Genomic DNA, 7,918 nt, shown 5'->3' on the forward strand with positions numbered 1-7,918 from the left:
CCGACGCTCCACCATCCGTCTCTGCTCTGTGCCGCACCTCCCCACCGGCGAGGGTTAACCGGCGCCGCGCGCCTCTCTGCTCCAAAGGCGGAGCAGACGCTTAGGATTAGGGTGAGGGTGAGGGTGAGGGTGAGGGTGAGGGTGAGGGGAGGGGGAGGGGGAGGGTGAGGGGTTAGGGGTTAGGGGTTAGGGGTTAGGGTTAGGGGTTAGGGGTTAGGGTCGGGGTCGGGGTCGGGGTCGGGGTGAGGGTGAGGGTGAGGGTGAGGGTTTAGGGTTAGGGTTAGGGTTAGGGTTAGGGTTAGGGTTAGGGTTAGGGTTAGGGTTAGGGTTAGGGTTAGGGTTAGGGTTAGGGTTAGGGTTAGGGTTAGGGTTAGGGTTAGGGTTAGGGTTAGGGTTAGGGTTAGGGTTAGGGTTAGGGTTAGGGTTAGGGTTAGGGTTAGGGGTTAGGGGTTAGGGGTTAGGGGTTAGGGGTTAGGGGTTAGGGGTTAGGGTTAGGGTTAGGGTTAGGGTTAGGGTTAGGGTTAGGGTTAGGGTTAGGGTTAGGGTTAGGGTTAGGGTTAGGGTTAGGGTTAGGGTTAGGGTTAGGGTTAGGGTTAGGGTTAGGGTTAGGGTTAGGGTTAGGGTTAGGGTTAGGGTTAGGGTTAGGGTTAGGGTTAGGGTTAGGGTTAGGGTTAGGGTTAGGGTTAGGGTTAGGGTTAGGGTTAGGGTTAGGGTTAGGGTTAGGGTTAGGGTTAGGGTTAGGGTTAGGGTTAGGGTTAGGGTTAGGGTTAGGGTTAGGGTTAGGGTTAGGGTTAGGGTTAGGGTTAGGGTTAGGGTTAGGGTTAGGGTTAGGGTTAGGGTTAGGGTTAGGGTTAGGGTTAGGGTTAGGGTTAGGGTTAGGGTTAGGGTTAGGGTTAGGGTTAGGGTTAGGGTTAGGGTTAGGGTTAGGGTTAGGGTTAGGGTTAGGGTTAGGGTTAGGGTTAGGGTTAGGGTTAGGGTTAGGGTTAGGGTTAGGGTTAGGGTTAGGGTTAGGGTTAGGGTTAGGGTTAGGGTTAGGGTTAGGGTTAGGGTTAGGGTTAGGGTTAGGGTTAGGGTTAGGGTTAGGGTTAGGGTTAGGGTTAGGGTTAGGGTTAGGGTTAGGGTTAGGGTTAGGGTTAGGGTTAGGGTTAGGGTTAGGGTTAGGGTTAGGGTTAGGGTTAGGGTTAGGGTTAGGGTTAGGGTTAGGGTTAGGGTTAGGGTTAGGGTTAGGGTTAGGGTTAGGGTTAGGGTTAGGGTTAGGGTTAGGGTTAGGGTTAGGGTTAGGGTTAGGGTTAGGGTTAGGGTTAGGGTTAGGGTTAGGGTTAGGGTTAGGGTTAGGGTTAGGGTTAGGGTTAGGGTTAGGGTTAGGGTTAGGGTTAGGGTTAGGGTTAGGGTTAGGGTTAGGGTTAGGGTTAGGGTTAGGGTTAGGGTTAGGGTTAGGGTTAGGGTTAGGGTTAGGGTTAGGGTTAGGGTTAGGGTTAGGGTTAGGGTTAGGGTTAGGGTTAGGGTTAGGGTTAGGGTTAGGGTTAGGGTTAGGGTTAGGGTTAGGGTTAGGGTTAGGGTTAGGGTTAGGGTTAGGGTTAGGGTTAGGGTTAGGGTTAGGGTTAGGGTTAGGGTTAGGGTTAGGGTTAGGGTTAGGGTTAGGGTTAGGGTTAGGGTTAGGGTTAGGGTTAGGGTTAGGGTTAGGGTTAGGGTTAGGGTTAGGGTTAGGGTTAGGGTTAGGGTTAGGGTTAGGGTTAGGGTTAGGGTTAGGGTTAGGGTTAGGGTTAGGGTTAGGGTTAGGGTTAGGGTTAGGGTTAGGGTTAGGGTTAGGGTTAGGGTTAGGGTTAGGGTTAGGGTTAGGGTTAGGGTTAGGGTTAGGGTTAGGGTTAGGGTTAGGGTTAGGGTTAGGGTTAGGGTTAGGGTTAGGGTTAGGGTTAGGGTTAGGGTTAGGGTTAGGGTTAGGGTTAGGGTTAGGGTTAGGGTTAGGGTTAGGGTTAGGGTTAGGGTTAGGGTTAGGGTTAGGGTTAGGGTTAGGGTTAGGGTTAGGGTTAGGGTTAGGGTTAGGGTTAGGGTTAGGGTTAGGGTTAGGGTTAGGGTTAGGGTTAGGGTTAGGGTTAGGGTTAGGGTTAGGGTTAGGGTTAGGGTTAGGGTTAGGGTTAGGGTTAGGGTTAGGGTTAGGGTTAGGGTTAGGGTTAGGGTTAGGGTTAGGGTTAGGGTTAGGGTTAGGGTTAGGGTTAGGGTTAGGGTTAGGGTTAGGGTTAGGGTTAGGGTTAGGGTTAGGGTTAGGGTTAGGGTTAGGGTTAGGGTTAGGGTTAGGGTTAGGGTTAGGGTTAGGGTTAGGGTTAGGGTTAGGGTTAGGGTTAGGGTTAGGGTTAGGGTTAGGGTTAGGGTTAGGGTTAGGGTTAGGGTTAGGGTTAGGGTTAGGGTTAGGGTTAGGGTTAGGGTTAGGGTTAGGGTTAGGGTTAGGGTTAGGGTTAGGGTTAGGGTTAGGGTTAGGGTTAGGGTTAGGGTTAGGGTTAGGGTTAGGGTTAGGGTTAGGGTTAGGGTTAGGGTTAGGGTTAGGGTTAGGGTTAGGGTTAGGGTTAGGGTTAGGGTTAGGGTTAGGGTTAGGGTTAGGGTTAGGGTTAGGGTTAGGGTTAGGGTTAGGGTTAGGGTTAGGGTTAGGGTTAGGGTTAGGGTTAGGGTTAGGGTTAGGGTTAGGGTTAGGGTTAGGGTTAGGGTTAGGGTTAGGGTTAGGGTTAGGGTTAGGGTTAGGGTTAGGGTTAGGGTTAGGGTTAGGGTTAGGGTTAGGGTTAGGGTTAGGGTTAGGGTTAGGGTTAGGGTTAGGGTTAGGGTTAGGGTTAGGGTTAGGGTTAGGGTTAGGGTTAGGGTTAGGGTTAGGGTTAGGGTTAGGGTTAGGGTTAGGGTTAGGGTTAGGGTTAGGGTTAGGGTTAGGGTTAGGGTTAGGGTTAGGGTTAGGGTTAGGGTTAGGGTTAGGGTTAGGGTTAGGGTTAGGGTTAGGGTTAGGGTTAGGGTTAGGGTTAGGGTTAGGGTTAGGGTTAGGGTTAGGGTTAGGGTTAGGGTTAGGGTTAGGGTTAGGGTTAGGGTTAGGGTTAGGGTTAGGGTTAGGGTTAGGGTTAGGGTTAGGGTTAGGGTTAGGGTTAGGGTTAGGGTTAGGGTTAGGGTTAGGGTTAGGGTTAGGGTTAGGGTTAGGGTTAGGGTTAGGGTTAGGGTTAGGGTTAGGGTTAGGGTTAGGGTTAGGGTTAGGGTTAGGGTTAGGGTTAGGGTTAGGGTTAGGGTTAGGGTTAGGGTTAGGGTTAGGGTTAGGGTTAGGGTTAGGGTTAGGGTTAGGGTTAGGGTTAGGGTTAGGGTTAGGGTTAGGGTTAGGGTTAGGGTTAGGGTTAGGGTTAGGGTTAGGGTTAGGGTTAGGGTTAGGGTTAGGGTTAGGGTTAGGGTTAGGGTTAGGGTTAGGGTTAGGGTTAGGGTTAGGGTTAGGGTTAGGGTTAGGGTTAGGGTTAGGGTTAGGGTTAGGGTTAGGGTTAGGGTTAGGGTTAGGGTTAGGGTTAGGGTTAGGGTTAGGGTTAGGGTTAGGGTTAGGGTTAGGGTTAGGGTTAGGGTTAGGGTTAGGGTTAGGGTTAGGGTTAGGGTTAGGGTTAGGGTTAGGGTTAGGGTTAGGGTTAGGGTTAGGGTTAGGGTTAGGGTTAGGGTTAGGGTTAGGGTTAGGGTTAGGGTTAGGGTTAGGGTTAGGGTTAGGGTTAGGGTTAGGGTTAGGGTTAGGGTTAGGGTTAGGGTTAGGGTTAGGGTTAGGGTTAGGGTTAGGGTTAGGGTTAGGGTTAGGGTTAGGGTTAGGGTTAGGGTTAGGGTTAGGGTTAGGGTTAGGGTTAGGGTTAGGGTTAGGGTTAGGGTTAGGGTTAGGGTTAGGGTTAGGGTTAGGGTTAGGGTTAGGGTTAGGGTTAGGGTTAGGGTTAGGGTTAGGGTTAGGGTTAGGGTTAGGGTTAGGGTTAGGGTTAGGGTTAGGGTTAGGGTTAGGGTTAGGGTTAGGGTTAGGGTTAGGGTTAGGGTTAGGGTTAGGGTTAGGGTTAGGGTTAGGGTTAGGGTTAGGGTTAGGGTTAGGGTTAGGGTTAGGGTTAGGGTTAGGGTTAGGGTTAGGGTTAGGGTTAGGGTTAGGGTTAGGGTTAGGGTTAGGGTTAGGGTTAGGGTTAGGGTTAGGGTTAGGGTTAGGGTTAGGGTTAGGGTTAGGGTTAGGGTTAGGGTTAGGGTTAGGGTTAGGGTTAGGGTTAGGGTTAGGGTTAGGGTTAGGGTTAGGGTTAGGGTTAGGGTTAGGGTTAGGGTTAGGGTTAGGGTTAGGGTTAGGGTTAGGGTTAGGGTTAGGGTTAGGGTTAGGGTTAGGGTTAGGGTTAGGGTTAGGGTTAGGGTTAGGGTTAGGGTTAGGGTTAGGGTTAGGGTTAGGGTTAGGGTTAGGGTTAGGGTTAGGGTTAGGGTTAGGGTTAGGGTTAGGGTTAGGGTTAGGGTTAGGGTTAGGGTTAGGGTTAGGGTTAGGGTTAGGGTTAGGGTTAGGGTTAGGGTTAGGGTTAGGGTTAGGGTTAGGGTTAGGGTTAGGGTTAGGGTTAGGGTTAGGGTTAGGGTTAGGGTTAGGGTTAGGGTTAGGGTTAGGGTTAGGGTTAGGGTTAGGGTTAGGGTTAGGGTTAGGGTTAGGGTTAGGGTTAGGGTTAGGGTTAGGGTTAGGGTTAGGGTTAGGGTTAGGGTTAGGGTTAGGGTTAGGGTTAGGGTTAGGGTTAGGGTTAGGGTTAGGGTTAGGGTTAGGGTTAGGGTTAGGGTTAGGGTTAGGGTTAGGGTTAGGGTTAGGGTTAGGGTTAGGGTTAGGGTTAGGGTTAGGGTTAGGGTTAGGGTTAGGGTTAGGGTTAGGGTTAGGGTTAGGGTTAGGGTTAGGGTTAGGGTTAGGGTTAGGGTTAGGGTTAGGGTTAGGGTTAGGGTTAGGGTTAGGGTTAGGGTTAGGGTTAGGGTTAGGGTTAGGGTTAGGGTTAGGGTTAGGGTTAGGGTTAGGGTTAGGGTTAGGGTTAGGGTTAGGGTTAGGGTTAGGGTTAGGGTTAGGGTTAGGGTTAGGGTTAGGGTTAGGGTTAGGGTTAGGGTTAGGGTTAGGGTTAGGGTTAGGGTTAGGGTTAGGGTTAGGGTTAGGGTTAGGGTTAGGGTTAGGGTTAGGGTTAGGGTTAGGGTTAGGGTTAGGGTTAGGGTTAGGGTTAGGGTTAGGGTTAGGGTTAGGGTTAGGGTTAGGGTTAGGGTTAGGGTTAGGGTTAGGGTTAGGGTTAGGGTTAGGGTTAGGGTTAGGGTTAGGGTTAGGGTTAGGGTTAGGGTTAGGGTTAGGTTAGGGTTAGGGTTAGGGTTAGGGTTAGGGTTAGGGTTAGGGTTAGGGTTAGGGTTAGGGTTAGGGTTAGGGTTAGGGTTAGGGTTAGGGTTAGGGTTAGGGTTAGGGTTAGGGTTAGGGTTAGGGTTAGGGTTAGGGTTAGGGTTAGGGTTAGGGTTAGGGTTAGGGTTAGGGTTAGGGTTAGGGTTAGGGTTAGGGTTAGGGTTAGGGTTAGGGTTAGGGTTAGGGTTAGGGTTAGGGTTAGGGTTAGGGTTAGGGTTAGGGTTAGGGTTAGGGTTAGGGTTAGGGTTAGGGTTAGGGTTAGGGTTAGGGTTAGGGTTAGGGTTAGGGTTAGGGTTAGGGTTAGGGTTAGGGTTAGGGTTAGGGTTAGGGTTAGGGTTAGGGTTAGGGTTAGGGTTAGGGTTAGGGTTAGGGTTAGGGTTAGGGTTAGGGTTAGGGTTAGGGTTAGGGTTAGGGTTAGGGTTAGGGTTAGGGTTAGGGTTAGGGTTAGGGTTAGGGTTAGGGTTAGGGTTAGGGTTAGGGTTAGGGTTAGGGTTAGGGTTAGGGTTAGGGTTAGGGTTAGGGTTAGGGTTAGGGTTAGGGTTAGGGTTAGGGTTAGGGTTAGGGTTAGGGTTAGGGTTAGGGTTAGGGTTAGGGTTAGGGTTAGGGTTAGGGTTAGGGTTAGGGTTAGGGTTAGGGTTAGGGTTAGGGTTAGGGTTAGGGTTAGGGTTAGGGTTAGGGTTAGGGTTAGGGTTAGGGTTAGGGTTAGGGTTAGGGTTAGGGTTAGGGTTAGGGTTAGGGTTAGGGTTAGGGTTAGGGTTAGGGTTAGGGTTAGGGTTAGGGTTAGGGTTAGGGTTAGGGTTAGGGTTAGGGTTAGGGTTAGGGTTAGGGTTAGGGTTAGGGTTAGGGTTAGGGTTAGGGTTAGGGTTAGGGTTAGGGTTAGGGTTAGGGTTAGGGTTAGGGTTAGGGTTAGGGTTAGGGTTAGGGTTAGGGTTAGGGTTAGGGTTAGGGTTAGGGTTAGGGTTAGGGTTAGGGTTAGGGTTAGGGTTAGGGTTAGGGTTAGGGTTAGGGTTAGGGTTAGGGTTAGGGTTAGGGTTAGGGTTAGGGTTAGGGTTAGGGTTAGGGTTAGGGTTAGGGTTAGGGTTAGGGTTAGGGTTAGGGTTAGGGTTAGGGTTAGGGTTAGGGTTAGGTTAGGGTTAGGGTTAGGGTTAGGGTTAGGGTTAGGGTTAGGGTTAGGGTTAGGGTTAGGGTTAGGGTTAGGGTTAGGGTTAGGGTTAGGGTTAGGGTTAGGGTTAGGGTTAGGGTTAGGGTTAGGGTTAGGGTTAGGGTTAGGGTTAGGGTTAGGGTTAGGGTTAGGGTTAGGGTTAGGGTTAGGGTTAGGGTTAGGGTTAGGGTTAGGGTTAGGGTTAGGGTTAGGGTTAGGGTTAGGGTTAGGGTTAGGGTTAGGGTTAGGGTTAGGGTTAGGGTTAGGGTTAGGGTTAGGGTTAGGGTTAGGGTTAGGGTTAGGGTTAGGGTTAGGGTTAGGGTTAGGGTTAGGGTTAGGGTTAGGGTTAGGGTTAGGGTTAGGGTTAGGGTTAGGGTTAGGGTTAGGGTTAGGGTTAGGGTTAGGGTTAGGGTTAGGGTTAGGGTTAGGGTTAGGGTTAGGGTTAGGGTTAGGGTTAGGGTTAGGGTTAGGGTTAGGGTTAGGGTTAGGGTTAGGGTTAGGGTTAGGGTTAGGGTTAGGGTTAGGGTTAGGGTTAGGGTTAGGGTTAGGGTTAGGGTTAGGGTTAGGGTTAGGGTTAGGGTTAGGGTTAGGGTTAGGGTTAGGGTTAGGGTTAGGGTTAGGGTTAGGGTTAGGGTTAGGGTTAGGGTTAGGGTTAGGGTTAGGGTTAGGGTTAGGGTTAGGGTTAGGGTTAGGGTTAGGGTTAGGGTTAGGGTTAGGGTTAGGGTAGGGTTAGGGTTAGGGTTAGGGTTAGGGTTAGGGTTAGGGTTAGGGTTAGGGTTAGGGTTAGGGTTAGGGTTAGGGTTAGGGTTAGGGTTAGGGTTAGGGTTAGGGTTAGGGTTAGGGTTAGGGTTAGGGTTAGGGTTAGGGTTAGGGTTAGGGTTAGGGTTAGGGTTAGGGTTAGGGTTAGGGTTAGGGTTAGGGTTAGGGTTAGGGTTAGGGTTAGGGTTAGGGTTAGGGTTAGGGTTAGGGTTAGGGTTAGGGTTAGGGTTAGGGTTAGGGTTAGGGTTAGGGTTAGGGTTAGGGTTAGGGTTAGGGTTAGGGTTAGGGTTAGGGTTAGGGTTAGGGTTAGGGTTAGGGTTAGGGTTAGGGTTAGGGTTAGGGTTAGGTTAGGGTTAGGGTTAGGGTTAGGGTTAGGGTTAGGGTTAGGGTTAGGGTTAGGGTTAGGGTTAGGGTTAGGGTTAGGGTTAGGGTTAGGGTTAGGGTTAGGGTTAGGGTTAGGGTTAGGGTTAGGGTTAGGGTTAGGGTTAGGGTTAGGGTTAGGGTTAGGTTAGGGTTAGGGTTAGGGTTAGGGTTAGGGTTAGGGTTAGGGTTAGGGTTAGGGTTAGGGTTAGGGTTAGGGTTAGGGTTAGGGTTAGGGTTAGGGTTAGGGTTAGGGTTAGGGTTAGGGTTAGGGTTAGGGTTAGGGTTAGGGTTAG

This window comes from Pongo pygmaeus, chromosome 5 (assembly GCF_028885625.2).
Source record: "Pongo pygmaeus isolate AG05252 chromosome 5, NHGRI_mPonPyg2-v2.0_pri, whole genome shotgun sequence".
Taxonomy (NCBI): Eukaryota; Metazoa; Chordata; class Mammalia; order Primates; family Hominidae; genus Pongo; species Pongo pygmaeus.